The 17366-nt window shown below is 45.2% G+C and overlaps 1 protein-coding gene across 1 annotated transcript in view; it reads left to right on the forward strand.

The window, feature by feature from the left end:
- Window positions 1-17366, forward strand: part of LOC124716750 (connectin-like) — a 417126-nt gene that overhangs the window by 278752 nt on the left and 121008 nt on the right. Inside the window, exon 4 of the mRNA XM_047243292.1 lies at window positions 14997-15108. The gene's annotated coding sequence lies outside the window, so the exon portion shown is untranslated. The remainder of the gene's footprint in view (window positions 1-14996; window positions 15109-17366) is intronic.

Raw genomic sequence — 17366 nt, forward strand, 5'->3', positions numbered from 1 at the left:
AGTCAATGACAGATCTGGTTCCCCTGCCTTCCCAAGTATACTGGTGAATGTTCTTATGTTTAAACAAGGAGTTTGTGATTACTAAGCCCATACTGGCACAGAAATCCAAGAGTTGTTTCCCGTTCCTGTTGGCCTCCATATCCTCTCCAAATTTACCCATAACCTTTTCATACCCTTCTGTTCTATTTCTAATCCTGGCATTAAAATCACCCATGAGCAGAACAGTGTCCTTGTCCTTTACTCTAACAACTACATCACTGAGTGCATCATAAAAACTATCCATCTTATCTTGATCTGTCCCTTCACAATGCGAATATACTGACACAATGCTAATTTTCATGCTAGACACTGTCAAATCTATCCACATCAGTCGTTCGTTTACATACCTTATTGCAACTACGCTGGGTTCCATTTCTTTCCTGATGTAAAGCCCTACACCCCATTGTGCTATTCCTGCTTTGACTCCTGACAGGCAGACCTTGTATTCTCCCACTTCCTCTTCTTTCTCACCCCTTACCCGCATGTCACTAACAGCTAAAACATCCAGCCCCATCTTACCTGCAGCCTCTGCCAGCTCTGCCTTCTTCCCAGGGTAGCCCCCATTGATATTAATAGCTCCCCATTTCATTACTATTTGTTTGCCGAGTCGTATCTTAGGAGTCCCTGGTTTGTCAGTTAGAGGCGGGACTCCGTCACCTCCAAAGGTCCGAGGCATTTTGCTCTGATTGTTGCCAGCATCATATTTAAAGTACCAGGGAAGCAGGTTGCTAGCCCTACATGCCCCGAGTCCCATTGAGTTTTACCCCTAACGGCTGAGGGACTAACCGGTGGATTTCGTAGTCTTTGCCGTATGAGCACAAAGATGACCACAACTCAGAATATGTCCGAAATGCCCAGCCTTATTCCAAAGTAACTGGTATCCCAACTGTCGGGACCACTTACTTGGCCACTCATACGTTGCCCGTGGTTCATGAACTAGGACATGACTACAGGAACCCACACCATGAACCTTAATCTATCGAAATATGATGAAAACCAGAAGTCGATATTTTTCGACCTGAACCACGATGTGTTCCCCTTAAATCAGGCTATTTATGGGATCGAAAAACCTCCTTGCATAACGGGACTTCCACTGAGAAGGACCAACAGCTAATTCAAATAGCCAACACCACTCATATGTTCCGTCTTTAGATAACACCCCGTGTCCACAACTATTAAATAGGCCAAACGTTTAAAAGGCTACCAGTCACTCCCTGGCACGTCAAGGTCGGTTGAACGGCACATACTGTCAACGGGCCCTGCGTTGCTCTCCCTCCGATCCGCCTTTAACTACCTGTCTGATACGCTGCCGCTCCTCGCTGCCCAGCGCGACTCCACCACGCCTTCTGGTGCCACAAGCTCCGATCTGCGAGAAGTGACGTACACTAGGCGCACAGGGCGGAAATAAAAAAAGGAAGTCTGTCATTTCTCAACCTCCCACACCAAACCAAAATCCCCTCCCCCCCCCCCCCCCCCCCCCCCCGTCAATAAGAACCCCTCTGCAAGTGACTTGGGTAACGTGCACACTGAAGATTTTGCCCATGCGTAAATCGCGAACCACAAGGTTCACTTGACCCACCACTCTGAAAACGGTCGCAGGAACCAAGGAGTTAGCTCACTGGCGATCCGTGACTCCTCTTTTCGAGCAATTTTAGGGTTTTTGAACAAACATCCTGTTCCCGGCCTTTGTCTTGAATGGTTTACACCCTGGCCCCAGATCGTAGCGGATGGCTAGACCGTCGGGAGTAATTTTGATATTACGCGTAGCCCAGCTCCAGTTCTGCTGTATCACTTCCGTCTTCACTTGTTCTTGAAGCAAATAACTGATCGACCACAAGTTGGCAAAAGATGAACTGACTGGACAAGCTAGCATAATGGACACCGGAGCAGCCTTCAGGGACTCTTGTTGAGTGGTGTTAAAGGCAAAACTGAGCCACGGCACCAACATGTTCCACTTCCTGTGAGCCTTACTGTGAAAGACGATGAGTTCAGCCTTTAGGTTGCTGTTCACCAAATCAGCAAACGACGGCTGCGGTTAATGACGAGTTTTGGTCACATGCTGAATACCAGTGTCAAAGCAGAACTATTGAGCCATGGCGGGCTCCCTCTTTGAATTCCCGACCCAAATGCCGGGCGTATGCCACTTCTCGCGGCTCGGAGCTTGCGGCGCCAGGGGGTGTTGTGAGTTGGGCTGGGCGGCGAGGGACGGCAGTGGACGGGCGTTTAGTCGGTGCTTTGAAGCAGGACCGGAGCCCGAGCCAAACAGGGCCCGTAGGCAGTATGTGTCGTTGACCGACCTCGCTTGCCACGAAGTGATTGGTGACCTTTTAAACGTTTTGTCTATTTAAAACACTGAAGCGCCAAAGAAACTTGTATAGGCATGCGTATTCAAATAAAGAGATATGTTAACAGGCAGGATGTGGCGCAGCGGTCGCAACGTCTATATAAAACAACAACTGTTTGGCGCAGATGTTAGATCCGTTACTGCATCCACAGTGGCAGGTTATCAAGATTTAAGCGAGTTTGAAAAGTGGTGTTACAGTAGACGCACGAGCAATGGGACACAGCATCTCAGAGGCAGCGATGAACTGGGGAAATTCGTGTACGACCATTTCACGAATATACCGTGAATATCAGGAACTGATAAAACATCAAATCTCCGACATCGCTGCGGTCGCAAAAGGATCCCGCAAGAACGGGACCAACGACGATGGAAGAGAATCGTTCAACATGACAGAAGTACAACCCTTCAGCAAATTGATCCAGATATCAGTGCTGCGCCATCAAGAAGTGTCAGCGTGTGAGCCATTCAATGAAACATCATCGATCTCGGCTTTCGGAACCGAAGACCCATCTGTGTACTCTTGATAACTGCACAACACAGAGGTTTATGCCTCGTCTGTGCCCGTCAACACCAACAATGGACTGTTGATGAGTGGAAATATGTTGTCTGGTCGGACGAATCTCGCTTAAAAATTGTATCGAGCGGATGGACGTAAACGGGTATGGAGACAACTTTACGAACCAAAGGATTGGAAAAACGCACAGGTCATTCCCGTTTTCAAGAAGGGACGTCGAACAGATGTGCAGAACTATAGACCTATATCCCTAACGTCGATCAGTTGTAGAATTTTGGAACACGTACAATGACTTTTCTGGACACTAGAAATCTACTCTGTAGGAATCAGCATGGGTTTCGAAAAAGACGATCGTGTGAAACCCAGCTCGCGCTATTCGTCCACGAGACTCAGAGGGCCATAGACACGGGTTCCCAGGTAGATACCGTGTTTCTTGACTTCCGCAAGGCGTTCGATACAGTTCCCCACAGTCGTTTAATGAACAAAGTAAGAGCATATGGACTATCAGATCAATTGTGTGATTGGATTGAAGGGTTCCTGGATAACAGAACATAGCATGTCATTCTCAATGGAGAGAAGTCTTCCGAAGTAAGAATGATTTCAGGTGTACCGCAGGGGAATGTCGTAGGACTGTTGCTATTCACAATATACATAAATGACCTTGTGGATGACACGGAAGTTCACTGAGGCTTTTTGCGGACGATGATGTGGTATATCGAGAGGTTGTAACAATGGAAAATTGTACTGAAATGCGGGAGGATCTGCAGCGAATTGACGTATGGTGCAGGGAATGGCAATTTAATCTCAATGTAGACAAGTATAATGTGCTGCGAATACATAGAAAGAAAGATCCCTTATCATTTAGCTACAATATAGGAGGTCAGCAACTGGAGGCAGTTAATTCCATAAATTATCTGGGAGTACGCATTAAGAGTGATTCAAAATGGAATTATCATATAAAGTTGATCGTCGGTAAAGTAGATGCCAGACTGAGATTCATTGGAAGAATCCTAAGGAAATGCAATCCGAAAACGAAGGAAGTAGGTTACAGTACGCTTTTTCGCCCACTGCCTGAATACTGCTCAGCAGTGTGGGATCCGTGCCCTTTCATAGAAGAGATAGAGAAGATCCAACGGAGAGCAGCGCGCTTCGTTACAGGATCATTTAGTAATCGCGAAAGCGTTACGGAGATGATAGATAAACTCCAGTGGAAGACTCTGCAGGAAAGACGCTCAGTAGCTCGGTAAGGGCTTTTGTTGAAGCTTCGAGAACGTACCTTCACCGAGGAGTCAAGCAGTATATTGGTCCCTCCTACGTATATCTCGCGAAGAGACCATGAGGATAAAATCAGAGAGATTAGAGACCACACAGAGACAATCCTTCTTTCCACGAACAATAGGAGACTGGAGTAGAAGGGAGAACCGATAGAGTACCTCTATCGGTACCCTCCGCTACACACCGTCAGGTGGCTTGCGGAGTATGGATGTAGATGTAGATGTAGATGTAGGATCCTGCATGTCAGCAGGAGACTGTTCAAGCTGGTGGAGGCTCTTTGATGGTGTGGTGCGTGTGTAGTTGGAGTGATATGGAACCCCTGATACGTCTAGATACGACTCTGACAGGTGACACGTACTTAAGTATCCTGTGTGTTCTATTCATGTCCATTGTGTATTCCGACCGACTTGGGCAATTCCAGCAGGGCAATGTGACACCCAACACGTCCAGAATTTCTACAGAGTGTCTCCAGGAACAATCAGAAGAGCTGGCGTTCAGTCTCCCAAGACATGAACATTATTGAGCATATCTGGGAAGCCTTGCAACGTGGTGTTAAGAAGAGATCTGACCCTATCGTACCCTTACCCATTTATGGACAGCCGTGCAGGATTCATGGTGTCATATAAGGGTGGTTTACCAGTTTCTTTGGCTCTTAAGTGCTGTTGTGTGCACGGGGTGTTACCTAAAGACGGAAAATTTGAGTGATCTTGGCTATTTGAATCTGCTGTTGTTTCTTCACCGTGAATGTCACGTCCTGGAAGGAGCTTTCTGATCTGAGAAATTGCCTGATTTTAGTCGTGTTGTGACGACAAGATCAGACAACATGTCACATGTCCCTCCCTGCATAAGAAAGTCCGTAGGTCGGTTGAGGATCTGTAAGGATGCTAAACCCAACCTGAATTCCCCAAAGGGGCTTTCAGAGACGGCCCGCGAGGAACTCTCGATGCATAAGATTTTTATTGGTTATATAGGATCGCTTGCTCGTACGTGTGTGGACAGTGAGTACACATTAGTCCTCGTGGATGCCTTTTTTCGTTTTTGTTGCCTCATTCCGAGTATAGGAGTGACTGTTCTGGTAATTATCCAGTGTTTGTCGGAAATTTTTATCTGTTTTCGGGCCACCCAAAACGCTTGTTAGTGACAATACACCTGCGTTTGCTCCCCGACTATTCGAAATGTTCTGCTTTGACAGTGGAGTTAAGCACGTTACCAAAACTCATTATTACCCGGAGGTTTCGTTTTCTGAGCGGGTGATCCGCAGCTTGAAGGTTGCGCTTGTCATTTTTTTCACAAAAAAGCTCAGAGCAAGTGAGACATGTCGGTACGGTGGCTCAATTTTGCTTTTAACACCGCACAACACGAGTGCCTGAAGGCTGATCAGATGTCCCTTATGCTAGCTTATCCAGTCGGTTCTCCTCTTTCCAACCTGTGGTCGATCAGTGATTTGCTTCAGAAACAAGTCATCCCGGAATTGATACAGTAGAACTGGAACTGGGCTAGGCATAATATGAAAATAGCCCACGAGAGGCTAGTCACAACCATCAATCACGGGGGAGCTAGGGGGGGGGGGGGTAGACAGTTCAAGGCAAAGGTTGGGGACAGGGTGTTTTTCGAAACCCTAATATTACTCGAAAATGGGGGTTCCTGGGACCTTATGAGATTCTCAGCTTTGTGAGTCTGGTTGGTTCAGGATTTACACACATGCAATACCTCGCACGTGCTCGTTACCCATGGCAAAGAGGACCGGGCGTACAGAGCTCCTTAAAGGCTGAAGGGATTTATGTTTGGTGGTGGACTGCCCTCGGTCAAACACAGACCGCATTCCTTCCCTATTATACACACATACAGCATGCTTACTGATACTACATGCACCATGCATGTGTCTGACGAGCAGGCTTTGATCGACAAGTTACGTTGCTACCGCATGGACGGATTTATGTCGATAAAAAAATGGTTCAAATGGCTCTGAGCACTGTGGGACATAACAGCTGAGGCCATCAGTCCCCTAGAACTTGGAACTACTTAAACTTAATTAACCTAAGGACATCACACACATCCATGCCCGAGGCAGGATTGGAACCTGCGACCGTAGCAGTCGCGCAGTTCCTGACTGAAGCGCCTAGAACCGCTCGGCCACCCCGGCCGGGTTATGTCGATAGTAGGTCGGTGGTCATAAGGTTCTGTGTGATCAGTGTAAATTATGTAGCAGTAAGCGACAGTAGATCTTTAAGCCTGTTCGCAGGTGATGCAGCTTTCAATAAGAATTCCACAAAACAATACCGGTGTGCAGAATGACCTGCAGTAGATCGATGAGAGGTGCAGGATCTGGCTGTTGGCCGTGGATGTTTCTAAATGTAAAATATTGCACAAACGTAGGAAAAGGATTCTACTAATTTACAACTACAGTACTGAACACTTATGACAAATAGGCGGAAACAGTAAACGAGTTTACCGTAAAATGTTTTACGGAATGAGCACATAAAACAAACATTGGGAAAAGTAGATGCCAGACTGAGACGCACTGGAAGGATCTTAAGGAAATGTAACTCATCCACCAAGGACATGGCATGCAAGGCACTTATTGGACCGATTCTTGAGTATTGTTCATCTATAGGGGATACTTACCAGTTAAGACCGATAGAATAGATAGAGAAGATCAGATGAAGAGCGGCGCGTGTCGTCACGGGATCGTTTACTCGGCGCGAGAGCGTTATAGAGATGCTGAAAAAACTCTACTAGCACACGTTAAATCACGGAGAGAATTACTATCGAAATTTCGAGAGAGCACTTTCCGAACAGAAAGAAACAACATGTTACTTCCTCCCACATACATCTCGCGAAGTGACCACGATGAAAAAATATGAGCAATTGGATCAAATACGGAGGCCTACCGATAATCATTCTTCTCACGCGCCGTCGCGACTGACACAGGAAAAGGTGGTGAGGGGGGGGGGGGGAGGGGGTTGAGACACAGTTAGTGGTTGGAGAAATATCCTACGCCACAAACTGTTAGGTGGCTTACGGAGTATGATTGAAATGTAGAAGTAAGCCTTTCAGTGACAGATGTTAAACTTCATCACATATTACACTAATACACGTGAAACTGTAATACAACTGATGATGGCAGTTTTCTGCCGAAAAGTGTTTTGTTTAAATCATAACTAACAAGCGATAGAGTGAAGCCTTGCACGGCAGGATGACATTACTGCTGGTAAACCTTTCAGGTTATCAGGTCATTGTCCACGAAACTCTCCAGTTCCTAACGTTTCGTCCAGAACTGCTCTGGATGTCTTCAGAGGCGTTGCTTCTCCCTTGAGGCTTACTGACTGACGGGTCGGACGTCTGAGAACGACATATATAGTGTAGAAAAAGGGAATGCGGCCGGAGTCACTCGTGATAAACAGAAATGATCGTTATCAGAAATAAAACGTAACTATCAATTGTCGTCATGTGAAAGATAAAAAAGATACTGTATACCGATTGTGTAGAGCTACTGTTCATATGTCTGTAAGTTCCATGGTCTCTTATATCCTATTAAAATCATCTCTATGTTTATATATTTTTTACCTGGAAGTCGAATTAAAGCGTATAAAGCAGGCTTTCGGGATAAATGGCTACTCGGGGAAAGAAGTAAATAGAATTCTACGACCAAATAACGAATGCTGAAGGGCAAGCTCGAAATCAATATGGAATAGTACTGTTTCTCTGCACTTTATTAAAAATGTAACAGATCAGATCGGAAATATTTTACAGAAACATAACATTCGACCGGTTTTTTGAGAAACAAACAAGTACTCTGATCTGTGAAGGATATACGTCCTTCCTTGTCAGCATGTGCCGTATATAAATTACCTTGTACGTGTGGTAAAGTTTATATTCGAACAACCAAGAGAAGCGTGAGTTGCTAAAGGAACACAGAAGTCCTTGCCGACTAGGAATAATAGACAAATCGGGTGTGGCAGAGCATGCTCTTCAGCCACAAAGTCACGAAGCGAAGTTTTCTGAGACCAAAATTTTATCTACGACGACCGACTATTATTATCAATGCTGTTTGGAGAGTCCCTTGAAATATATAAACATAGAAATGATTTTAATAGGAAAGAACAGACCATGAAAAATAGCGACATATAAACAGTAGTTCTGCACAATCGTTAAACACATTTTTATCTTTGACAAGACGACAATCGATAATTGAGTTTTATCTTTGTCAAGGATCATCTCTGCTTATCACGTGTATCTCTGGCCACGCCCACTTTTTCTACAGTATATACGGCTCTATCAGGCGTCCGACCCTTCAAATGTGTGTGAAATCTCATGGGACTTAACTGTTAAGGTCATCAGTCCCTCATCTTACACACTACTTAATCGAAACTATCCAAATGAGAAACACACACACCCATGCCCGAGGGAAGACTCGATTCTCCGCCGGGAGCAGCCGTACAGTCCACCGTCCGACCCTTCAATTGGGGACACTCATCGGAGGAGCAACGCTTCCGAAACTGCCAAGAGCAGTTCAGGAGGAAACGTTAGGAACTGGAGAGTATAGTGAACCTCGGCCTCACACGCCGAAATATTTACCAGCAATTAGTAAGAAAGGGCAACAGTCTGGATGATTGACTGATCTGGCCTTGTAACACTAACAAACCGACCTTGCTGTGCTGGTACTGCTAACGGCTGAAAGCAAGGGGAAACTACAGCCGTAATTTTTCCTGACGGCATGCAGCTTTTCTGTATGGTTAAATGATGATGGCGTGCTCTTCGGTAAGGTATTACGGAGGTAAAACAGTCCCCTATTCGTATATCCGGGAGGGGACTACTCAGGAGGACGTTGTTATCAGGAGAAAGAAAACTGGTGTTCTACAGATTGGAACGTGGAATATCAGATCACTTGATCAGGCAAGTAGGTTATAAAATTTAAAAAGGGAAATGGATAGGTTAAATTTAGATATAGTGGGAATTAGTGAAGTTCCGTGGCAGGAGGAACGAAACTTCTGGTCTGGTGAATACAGGGTTATAAATACAAAATCAAATAGGGGTAATGCAGGAGTAGCATTAATAATGAATAAAAAATAGGAATGCGGGTGTGCTACTACAAACAGCATAGTGAATGCATTATTGTGGCCAAGATAGACACGAAGCCCATGGCTACCACAGTAGTACAAATTTATATGCCAACTAGTTCCGCAGATGACGAAGAGAGTGATGAAGTGTACGATGAGATAAAAGAAATTATTCAGATAGTGAAGGGAGGCGAAAATTTAATAGTCTTGGATGACTGGAATTCGATAGTAGGAGAAGGAAGAGAAGGAAACGTGGTAGGTGAATATGGAATGGGGGTAAGGAATGAAAGAGGATGCCGCTTGGTACAGATTTGCACAGAACAACGAAGTAAGAAGTGACTGAAGCAGTAATCGTTTATTTCGTAGATCTAATTCTTTCGTAACTCCGGCTACAAGAACTATGTCGTCAGCGAACTTTACTACTGGATGCCTTGCGTTCCCTTCACGATACGGATCTGTTGCCACAGCCGCGTGGTCTCTCATCTGTTGACTGCATACGGCGCTGCGCCGGGAACACAGGCCACCAGGTGGGCGCTGTCTTCGCTCCGGCCAACAGCAAACACTTCCTCTGGGAAGGCCTGGCAGGAAGGACGCGCATCCCGACTGCACCAGCTGCGTTCTACTTGGCAGCGCTCCCGTGGAGAGGAGAAACAGAGAGGGGGTTGGCGGGAGATGGGAGAGGGGTGGAGGGAGGAAACAGTAGCCCCGATATCGATGGCGGACCGCTACAAATAACATGACCGCGTATATTTTATGGCTGTTGTTTGTTTGGGGGCGTCGTTTAATTTCCGGCGGAATGGAGCCAGCTAGCCAGCGGTCTGCCGTGGGGCCATGGCGTAAACACCGTACAATGGCTCTACAGTTTTATTATAGTTTCCGGCCGCCCAAAGGCCGATAACTCTACCACACTATTGCAAAATAGCCCGGAGGAACACCGAAGCCGCCTCAGAGCTCGATTTCTGAATACAGCCTTCTAGATAGCTTAATATACGACTATATTTATGACGACGTTTCGGGCACTGGCATCATCAGGTCTAAAGTCACAATTTGTAAGCGATGTTCATTGTCCGATTTAGGAAAACCTATGTGTAAGCGGGGCGTCAGCACAAATTAGCACTTGATATCGCACTTACAAACATATCCTCTTGAAGGTGACACTGAACATGGATTTACAAGTTCTGTATTTGATCTGACGATGACAGTAGCCGAAACGTCACTGTAAATAAATACACTGGTGTTTAGATTAAAACATACAGAAATTGTGCGAGACTGCGTTTATTTCGCAACAAAACAGTATAAACAGGTGATAGTAAAGTAGAAACCGTGTAAACAATACAGAAAATAAACAACTGCAGCATGGATAAGTGCAGACGAAAAAGTTCTTCGTTTTTTCAAAATTATCGGATTTGCACACACATTCCGACAACTGGATAATGTGCTCAGGATCTGGTGCGACCACCTCTGGCACCAATACAGGCCTGACAGATGGTTCAAATGGCTCTGAGCACTATGGGATTTAACATTTGAGGTCATCAGTCCCCTAGACATAGAACTAGTTAAACCTAACTAACCTAAAGACACCACACACATCCATGCACGAGACAGGATTCGAACCTGCGACAATAGCAGCAGCGCGGTGCTGCACTGAAGCGCCTACATCCACTCGGCCACAGAGGCCGGCCAGGCCTGACAATGACGACACATTCAGTGAATGATGTCTTCAATGTCATATTGAGGCAATAACGCCCATTCTTCCTACAGAGACGCTGGCAAGTCTTGGAGAGTGGTTGCTGGATGCTGAAGTTATGCAACCCGTCTCCCTAGTGCATCCAGACATGCTCTATGGAATTCAAACAGGGAGAGGGAGCAGACCGTGCCATGCATGCAATGTCTTCCTTTTCCAAGAAAACATCAACCATCCGTGCTCTACTACGTCGAGCATTAGTGTCCGTCAGTACGAAATCTGGGCCAACAACACTTCGCAAGTACCGTACATGGGGTCCAAAGATGGCGTCACAATACCTGTAGCAGTTAAACCTTGCCTATTCTCCCATACAATTTCATGGAGAGGTGTTCAAATGGTCAACATACCCCTGCCCACACCATTAGGGATCTTCCTCGGTATCGATCTCTTTCTACAATGTTCGGGTCCCTACAGATAGGAAACCGTCGATAATCACTCTCCGGACCAAATCGGGACCTATCTGTAAAAAGAACATTGGTCCACTGTTCCACCATCCAAGTGCCAAGTTGACGGCTCCATTGTAGATGTCTCTTTCTGTTCAAAATGGCTCTGAGCACTATGGGACTCAACTGCTGAGATCATTAGTCCCCCAGAACTTAGAACTAGTTAAACCTATCTAACCTAAGGACATCACAAACATCCATGCCCGAGGCAGGATTCGAACCTGCGACCGTAGCGGTCTTGCGATTCCAGACTGCAGCGCCTTTAACCGCACGGCCACTTCGGCCGGCTTTCTTTCTGTGATGATGCGTCAAAGGTACACATACAATAGGTCTCCGACAAAAAAGGCCACACTATCGAAGCTTCCTTTACACCGTTTGCCTAGATACAACACGTCCAATGTCAGATACAAGTTTCCGTGCGGTAATAAAGCGATACCGTCGTGCCCTTACACCCAAATGACGACCTTCTCTTTCTGGTGCCACTCGTGGTTGGCTCTCTGGTTATTTTCGGGATACAGCTTCGGTCTCCATAAACCATCGCCTCATCCGAAAAACACCAGAAAGATTCCCATTAAGCCATCGGGCCATATCAGTTCGCGACTGTCCTGCTATCATTCTTCGTGTGGCCCTCCTCCGCAGTGTATCTGGTGGGCGTCTTCTCTGTGCCATACTACACAGTCTGTGCCTATGTACACAACAATTGTGGATGTGGGACTACCCGGAAAACATTACCCTCTTTGATAGTTGTCCTGACGTCATCCTCCGCGTTGTTGTCTATTGACCGGAATGCCATCCTCAATGCAGAATACGATCGTACTGACACCTGCTGACAGTTCGTATTATTATATCCTGAATTAGATTAATTTTGGACACCAGTGTATACTGAGTGATGTAGACAGTTTTATTCACAATGTCCACAGCGATCGCAGACCCTTTCAGGAAACGTATTTTCTTTTATTATTATTCTTACACTCTAAGAAAAAGAAACGACACACCACGAAGGAATTATCCAGATGGGACACAAATCGGTAGACGTGATGTACATGCACAGGTAAATAAATGATTACTATTTCAGAGAATTTTGATGATTTATTCAAGTGAAAGAGCTTCACAAATTGAGCAAGTCAGTAACATGTTGGTCCATCTCAGCCACTTATGCAATCAGTCTGAAACGCCCGTTAAATCACGCAGGGCTGATCAGGTGATTAGGTTTGTGGAGAGGGAAAGAGAGTTGCAGTCGCATTCATTTCACAATTGTAATTTATTATCATTTAGTTCACGAATACACTTTTGAAAGAATAAAATTTGCTTCGCGGCTGAAGGCCTCCAAACAGATGCTTTAGAATAAATTCAATTTTGAAAAGACGTGACACAGTTAAATTTAGGAATAAGATAAATCGTATACATATATGAGATCACCATGCGAAGCGGCTGAAGGCCGCCGGATTAAATATTCTGGGCAGAATCGGAGAGGAAAGGAATATGTAGAAAACACTGACAAGGAGAAGGGACAGAATGATAGGACATCTGTGAAGACATGAGGGAATGACTTCCATGGTACTAGAGAGAGATGTAGAAGGCAAAAATTGTAGAGGAAGACAGAGATTTGAGTACATCCAGCAAATAATTGGGGAAGTAGGTTTTAAGTGCTACTTTGAGATGAAGAGGTTGGCACAGGACAGGAATTCGTGGCGGGCCGCATTAAACCAGTCAAGAGGCATGATTGAAAAGAAAAGAGAGAAAAAAAACGAATCTGGTGAGGTCTGAGGAATTTGATAGCTCTACAACTTTTTTAAAATTTATCTGGGTAGCATGACCGTGGTATCATATGAGTGAGTGATTACTATTGTGTCTTGGAAATCACGGTAAGGCAGGTGTCAAGCAATCACGTATTGGTAATAGTTACTGTATTTCATAAGTGTTTTGCATTTTCCTTGTAGATGATACAGTTGGTTGCATTTCTATGTAGATTGTCTTGTATTTGCCAACGTCTATCTGGTATACAGTGAAGACTTACCTAGTAGTGAATTCTAAATAATTACTGTACGCCATTCTGCTTGTCATTATATTATTTTAGTGTATTTTTGTAAAATAATCTGGGGGTAGAAGGAAGATTCATGATTTTGTTACAGTTTTGCAAATTCATTTACCATTAGGGAACAGGTTGTTATGTTATTTCCTTGCGCTTCGGTAAATTTGTTGCCGGAAGGAGTTTTTCTTTATTTTCTGGCAGACTGAACTATGTGCCAGACCAAGACTCGAATCCGGTACCTTTGCCTTTCATGGGCAACTACTCTACCAGCAGAGCTACTAAAGCACGACTAACGACCCGTCGTCACAGCTTTGGTTCTCATGTTTTGGAGGTGTTGTGGCGGATGTAAAGCTGTGAGTACGAGTTGTGAGTAATTTTTGGGCAGCTTTGATGGTAGAGCACTTGCCCGCAGAAGGCTAGAGTCTCGTTTTCGAGTCCTGTGGTGGCACACAGATTTAATCTGCCAGGATGTTTCATAACAGCTCACACTTCCCCGCAGAGTGAGAAACTGCAGAAACAATATAATTTAATCTGTATAACGTATGCATTTGTCTGCAGATAAGTTCCAGTGTATAATGAAAATAATGATTTCATTGTGACGGCACTGATTGTTTCAATTTATAGTGTTCTTTGGTTCTGAAGCTGAGTAATTCACTGACACATCGTAGCGCAGCATAAAACGCTAATAATAGAATTTTGGAGAGGGTGCTGATTTATACTTCAGGTATTGCTGAAGAAGGGATTTTTCCTAATTCCAACACTAAGAGGGTGAAATAAGGCATGAAATGTTTTATGAAAATATGACGCTATTAAGGCAATTTTGAAGCTAGAAGCACGAAAATTGGTATTTGGTTCCTCGTTCAGAAACAAAAGTAAGATTGTGTTACAGCAATTTTGGAAATTCAATCCCTAATTGGGTAAAATAGTGAGGGAAAGGTTTTAAAAAATAGATCGTTATTAAAGAACTGTTACACCATTTTTAACACTCTATCTACGAAAATTGGCATTTGACTTCTCATTTAGAAATAAGAATTAAGTGTTCCATTGTTTTTTTAGAATTTAACTAGATTTACTAACTTGTACGAAGGGGTAAAATATAGGATGACGAATTTTATGAAAATATCACTTTATGGAAGCATTTTTAAAGCTAAGTATATGATAATTTGTATTCCGGTTTTTGGTTGCAAACAACGAAATATGTGTTAGTTTTCTTTCGAAATTCAACTTCTAATGGAGTCAAACAGGGGATGAAAACTTTTATGAAACAATTTCGTTACATTAAAACACTTTTTAAAGCTATATCTATGATAATTGGTTTTTGAATTCCCTTTTAAAGGCTCTCTCCCTTTCTTCTTTCCAAATCTCATTTTGTTTATTCCTTTTTCTTCTGTTCTCTCTACCCATTCTTGTGGTGTTTTCATCAACACGCATTTGAGTAACCTAATAATGGAGACATTTCATCTCCCTGTCCCACTCTATTTACAGTTTCGAAAAATTTCGGTGTTCGTTTTATTAATATTTTGCGTTTTTTCTGGATTATTTCAGGGACCGAGACACAGGGCGAGCTCTCCTCCTGGTGGTTGCCTGCTGTGATGACGCACTGACTTTGCCGGCGCCGTAGACTATCTGCAGCGACTGAGCTGCTACTGTCGCTTAGGTGAGTGATTTCGGTGAGTGATGTCGTATATTCATGGCTTAATGACTTGTACGTTGTTACGCTTATGACCATTGGGAGACATCAAGAGCACTCCAAGGTAGGAAATCAGAGGCACATTGCAGAGAGGAGGCAAAAGTGGCAGCGTTGGCTTACCGGAGATAATGATCAGCAGTAGAGCCGTCCAAATTGCAGACGCTCTGGGCAGCTGTCGCAGTGGAGAAGTCTCATTTCAGAGAATCACCTGGTAACTCCATCCACCGCCTAGATGCTATTATAAGCCCTCAAAGTATAATATGGCCACGAAAAGGCACTTCTTAGCAGAGGCAGGAAGCTTGATGATTCAGTTGGTTCAAATGGCTCTGAGCACTATGGGACTTAACATCTGAGGTCATCAGTCCCCTAGAACTTAGAACTACTTAAACCTAACCAACCCAAGGACACCACACACATCCATTCCCGAGGCAGGATTCGAACCTACGACCGCAGCAGTCGCGCAGTTCCAGACTCAAGCGCGTAGAAACGCTCGGCCACACTGGCCGGCAGCAAGCTTGATACTTGCTCCTGAGAATTGCAACGTCAGTGGGTTGGAGTGCTACTACAAGAGCCCCACCCAAAGAAGGGTGGAGGACGGAACCAACTGACGTAAAACGCTGCTGTTAGCCGGTCGGTCTGGCCGAGTGGTTCAAGGCGCTTCAATCTGGAACCGCGCGACCGCTACGTTCGTAGGTTCGAATCCTGCCTCGGGAATGGATGTGTGTGATGTCCTTAGGTTCATTAGGTTTAAGTAGTTCTAAGTTCTAGGGGACTGATGACCTCAGATGTTAAGCCCCATAGTGCTCAGAGCCATTTGAACCATTTGAACACTGGGGTTGCTGGCCATAATAGGAGTGGCAGTGACGTTATGCTTTCAGCTGAATGCTGTTGATACCAAACTTGGAGTCTGCTAATGTGAAGTCTAGGAGCATCCCTACCTACCGAGTAGGGGCGGAATCTGAATGCGTTTGGCCAAGGACGCCCTGGAGTTGCAGAGAGACTCGTCAGGTTAGCCGAAGCTGATTAAGTGCCGACTGGTTAGTGGGTCGACCGTAGGATGGGAGAAATACTGCGCCGTCACGAGTCTTTAACACTTTTGTGGCGGCGTTCGTAGCGACAAACAATTCGCTGTAGAAACGACTCACGAAGTCACCGCCACACTTTTAATAGCGGGCCGACCGGTCCGCTGGAACAGTGAACAGAAAGATGAAAACCCAAACACTCTGATTAAATAAAAGTCGGTACTTATCTTTATTAACGAAGATACAGAAACACAGTAGTGAACTCCGTGTCTACAGAAATCTGTCTAGTTCGAGTCGGAGCGGCTAGGTCAGCGTCGGCTGACGACAAACAACAACTCTGCTGCGATGAACACACAACTGACTAGCAAGTACACAATTCGGTGGCGAGTGTACAACTGAGCGGCGAATACAGAACTGTCCTAGCGCTCGCGACTCCAGCGCTTAAGAAACCAGAAGCCAGCGGTGGCGCGCGCAGACTTGCGGCGATTTCCTGTCTCGCTGGCGCTGCTTATGCGGACGGCGTCCGGACTCTGATGCTGCCAACCTTTTGGCAGCGGGCTCGGGTGGCATTACTGGCTAGGATATAACAAACACCCCATGTTTTTTGTATTTGGTGGGGAGTTCTCAGTCATATCGCCGCGGCTCCGACTCCTTGTCTCTCGTGGGCAGCCTCCGTAAGCTCCGACGCGTCCGCTTTTCTCACTTGGAGTGCTGCTCGCAAGTGGTTACGTATCGTGCTCCTAGTGTTAGCTACTTCTGTTGGAACCCACCCCCTTGGATTCAGACACTGACTTCTGTTGTGCAACCAGTTGCCTCCTTTGCTTTTTCTAGTGTTTAGAATTAGCCTTCAGTGTAGCAGTTAGTCTGATTCCTAATAAACAGTGCTAATCAAACCCCATAAGCGTCCTGGTGCAAGCGTCCAGTCGAGTCCCAGAATCCGCGCCTCTCGAAGAAGCCCTGCGACAGTATTTGGCGCTGTTCCAAGTCATCCACCTGCCTTCACTGGAAATTTGTCTTTCCGCGTTTGCTCTTCACCGCTCGGAAATTTGCAGGCTGACCTTAAACCTCCTGTCTTCCCTCTGTCCTCTATTAGGACACGACATTTAGTTCAGGTTAAGAGGACTTAGTTCAAGGGAGAAAATGAAGGTATCTACTTAATCTTTTACAGTAATGTACGAGGGTTGGAACTATAATAGTGGCAAC

This window comes from Schistocerca piceifrons, chromosome 9, assembly GCF_021461385.2.
Source record: "Schistocerca piceifrons isolate TAMUIC-IGC-003096 chromosome 9, iqSchPice1.1, whole genome shotgun sequence".
In the NCBI taxonomy this organism is placed as follows: domain Eukaryota; kingdom Metazoa; phylum Arthropoda; class Insecta; order Orthoptera; family Acrididae; genus Schistocerca; species Schistocerca piceifrons.